The sequence below is a fragment of the Cephus cinctus genome, unplaced genomic scaffold (genome assembly GCF_000341935.2).
Source record: "Cephus cinctus unplaced genomic scaffold, Ccin1 Ccin1_scaffold0756, whole genome shotgun sequence".
Taxonomy (NCBI): domain Eukaryota; kingdom Metazoa; phylum Arthropoda; class Insecta; order Hymenoptera; family Cephidae; genus Cephus; species Cephus cinctus.
This window is the reverse complement of record NW_014333365.1, coordinates 7,785-12,302: the sequence shown is the minus strand read 5'-3', so window position 1 is coordinate 12,302 and position 4,518 is coordinate 7,785.

The window sequence follows — 4,518 nt, the reverse complement described above, 5'->3', positions numbered from 1 at the left end:
CCTCTCGAACGAACTCCTTCGTCACCGAGACGTTACGGCACAACAATATTGTAACTTTTTGTTTTAAATTGCTCGTCTTACAAAAACGCATCATAATCTTGAAGAATATCTTAAATATCTACATAATTCAAGAACTTATTTCTATTTGTTTATAAGCAAAAATGTTAAATCGTCGAAAAACGGTGTTTTTTATTAACGAAAATGTAAATTTTTTTTTAATCGAGAATGTACATGATGAAACGAAGCTCCTGAATTTTTGTTCTACTCTGTGAATCTTCATCGGAGATGGGAATTTGAAAACTCCGGATTTTCGTAGATCGGCGATTGTTGGTTAACTATATAACGTAGATCAATAAATCTTGCACGTACCTCTTGGGGAGGGTTTTCTCTAGATGATGGATGAACTTCGAAATGATATGTTGATAAATGGCCGATAACGGATGCAAAAAGCAAAATAAGTATTTTTTTTTCATTGCAATTAATTGCTGAACTAACAATGTTAGGTCATTTTTGTATACAACTTTTTTTATGGAGATAAAGTGCATAATAAAAAAAAACGAAAGAAAATCGACTTTTTAATTTTTAATAATTATTATTTGTTACAATGCAACTAGGATTTTTACGAATACTTGAGGGCATGTTCCTATAGGTCCAAACAACCTCCAAAACAATTGGCGCTGTGGTGGAGTCTTTACGCTATCGACGCGTAACAGTAGATGCCGTCACTGCCCCGATGTTCACACTCTGTCTTTGTTATAGCGACCAGTCCATCTATCTTTTATAATAACACCTAAACTACACGACAATATTGTTCGTGGCGGAAATCAATAAACTTATAACTATTCTTACATTGACTGATAACGCTATGCGTGCAACTCTTTGGGCTCGATAAGACTTTATCGACTTATAAACGGCGATTTGTAACCGACCGCAGAACTCCCATGAGAATTATAGCCGTCGCGTGATGCAGTTGTGAGGGGCTACTCTAGGCTGAACTATGCGTTCTCGTATGTATCTAGAGACTGAATTGCTGTCACTGTTCCATCCGATATTTTGCTGAAAGTCGATGGACAAGTACGGACAAATTGATATATTTCGCGGTTTTATCCGTGCAAGTAAATTCAGAAATTTTTTGTTCACACGCCCGTGACGGGTTACTGGTTACAGCGTTATAAAACCGGACGGCAGCTTCCTGACATAATGCACAGTGCGCTTTTTTGGATTCCCGAGATTCTTTCTTTATATCTTCTTATCTCAGTTCTACAATATACTTAAAATTTATTCTTCATTTAGTTATATAAAAAAAAAGGTTAAGTCCAGAAGAACTTAACACTAGCTACATTAACCTAATAGGGACTGAAATAATCCGAGATCCAGAACAATATTTCTACGAAACCCGAGTGTCACTAGGTGTTAATGAGCTAGTGCCCGGAATATAAGGATATTATGTTGAAGATAACACAGCGGAGCTAAAAATTAAGAATTAAAGAACGGTGTGACAATACCCAAATTCCGAAAGAACGAGATATCCCCTAATTAGTTGACGAACGAGTTAAATGAAATAGAAACTCACCGGGAAACGCGTGCACATAACATCATGATACACTGCACTAGAAGGGATTACATTTTTGGGAACCATGCGGTCAGTTTACTTGGGCAGATCTTAATTATAGATCGCGAAAACCATCGCGCAACCCTGCACTCGAAGTATTTGACGAAATCCACAACACGAAATCGAAGGCACCGTCACTAAAAACACAAACGATGCAAATTCACAAATTGCAGCCACCACCGAAAGACGTGCATTGCCACCCCAAGTAGCAACAATATGTAAAGGAAGAGAACGAAATAACGTCACCCCAAACACAGTTAGATCTTGAACCACCGGTTTATTTAGACATCGCTTAGCGGGCCCCGTCAATTGCTTTGCAATTGCAACCAAGCCGATGTAGATAAACCTGGGCCCTCCAGTCCCTAGAAAAAAGACTAATAATTAAAAAAACAAAGGAAGTTTGATAAACCTTGAGAAATCAACACGCACCGTTCAGCCAAATACTTCCGGCGTTCCTATGTACTCCATGGGTCTTGAGTCTTTATATATGAGTGTAATAATGAGATAGAAATAATCAAAAGAGCGTTACTAATACTCACTAATTGTCGCAGAAGTATTTTACCTATCTCAAAAGGGCAAATCTAAATCAACTGGGACGCATCGAGATCAAGAACCCTCGAGCTCAAATCACACAATCACACAAAACACATCAAGATTCAGAGGACTCTGTCCGCCATTCACGGAGCCGCGTGTGATTAACCGTTGAGAACAAAGGCTGTATAGGCAGCCTTTTGAAGACGAAGAGGGCAAGGAGCGCGTGAGATCGAATGTAGACTAAACTGTAACCGCCATTAGCCCTCCGTGCACCCTCCACCCGACGCAGTCAGGGAATTTCGGAAAACAAACAGCAGCCTCACCAACCGCAAAGGACGGGAAGGTAGCCTCAAAGCATCACCAACGGGCGATGTTCCATCTAAAGGGAGAGAGATATTACTCCTGACGCAGCTACGCCCCAAAAAATTCTACCAAACTCCCGTGTCCATTCTTTTTTTTCAAAACCAATGCGTGACTGTAATCGGTCTTCATGAACACCTCGCTCTTTCATATTACACGTATATGTTAAGATTAAGATGGCCATAATTATAAAGCAATAAGTCCATGGGAATAATTGATAACGAAATGTTCCCATTAATACCACGAAATGATTAATTGATTTATTTAGCTTTCTCAGCTATTTATATTACATATAGTGTTTTACTAGATAAGTTAAGTAAAATATTGTAAGCCTATCACATTGCTTTAGTTCTATCGGTAACGCATTATATATTTGATTCCTTCGTAAAATGGTGTGCGAACCTCTTCCCTAGCGGAGATCTTCGCAGGTCAGCGTCCCGAACGCCTGGACCACCGATCTCCGCCCGGGACACGTGAATGTGGGTATCCCGGGAGTAGTTATAAGCCACTTCTGGCCGTCACAACAAACCCCCACCACTGTCCCGATGAGTCATAGAGCGCATCGCGCTGTGTCTCCCCGTACCGCAGTATGGCGTCACCCTCTCGCCTGTGTGACCAGCTCTCCCCTCCCCCCGCGACACTGTGGTGGACCCCCACCACTGTCCCCTGTGAGTCATGGAGCGCGCAGCGCTCTGACCCCCCGCGCTGCACTATGGCGTCACCCCCTCGCCTATGTGGTCTGCTCTTCCCTGGCGACACTGTGGTGGATCCCCCACCACGCGGGTCTGGTCCTAAGGCCCGAAACTCAGTAGCAGCGGCGTTGTGTGCCCCCAGGGGCCGTATCACGGTCGGTAATTATGCATTGACCGCCGGTCGGTAACTTTTTTTTTAATTATCCTAAGGAGATAAGTGTACCCGTGGTAAAATAGAACACCGTATTTTGCAAGACACATTATGTAAATTATAAAGCTGTAGCGTCGGCAAAGTGAAAATCCCTGCAGGTGTACGGTAGCGTCGAATAACAACAACGTACAGCGGAATACGCTTAATGCTTTATAAATTATTTAGAAGATATGGGGTGATGGAGGCGTAGGAAACAAAAAAAAAACAGTTTTTTTTTTAAATAAAAAATATATTATTCTTACACATTTTGCAAGAAACGTCAAGCGTACAGTTTTTTTTTTTATTTCGAAAAAAGGCCCTATGCATGGCTGTTCTGATCCTCCATGGTGCTCCGCACGAAGGAAAGGTACTCGTGATTATACAGGGACAGCAGCTCCAACAATAATTGATTAAGCGCCGGTGACCACAGGCCTTTCTTCTCCAGAACCAACCGAAGGTCGTCCAATATGTTGTCCCTGGAGGAGGTGTCGTCTCCGCGACGGTCGAGTTCCGCAATCAGTGTGTCCTTACAGTTGTTAGCGCTGTCGGTAATCTCGCGTAGCCTCGTTATTTGAAAGGTTACGCAGCGCAGGACCCTCTGGAGATTGAGGTAGGACACCCTCTTCATGACAACCGTAGGTGTGTATGTCCTAGCTCTTTTAACACCCAAGCCATCGTTGTCCGTAGACACCGGCATTGCCGGTTTGATGATAATTGCCCGCTCACCGTATGAGTACGTGAAGGCGAGCTCATGAGTGGGCATGAGAATGGGAGTGTTAAAAGCCTCGGGTACCTCCTTGATGTTATCCTCGGCGGTAAAGAATTTGTCGATGACTGGGAAGTGATCGGTGATGATGGTCCATTCGGTAGGTTCAAACTCCACGCCAGAATAATCTTGATTAAGGATGCGTATCACAGGTGATAAGCTTCCCGAACGATTTAAAGAGAAACCGGTGATCACTTGTTTCGAAAACGATCGGTTTAGACCGTACACAGTGGAGAGCAGTACTTGCTTCTTGTACATGATTGTAGTAAATACTATTGTACGATCGGTGCGATGGTCTGAGCAGTACTGTCTAAGGCGATATGTAAAAAACAGGTCATCGAAATAGCGTCGAACATGTCCCCCC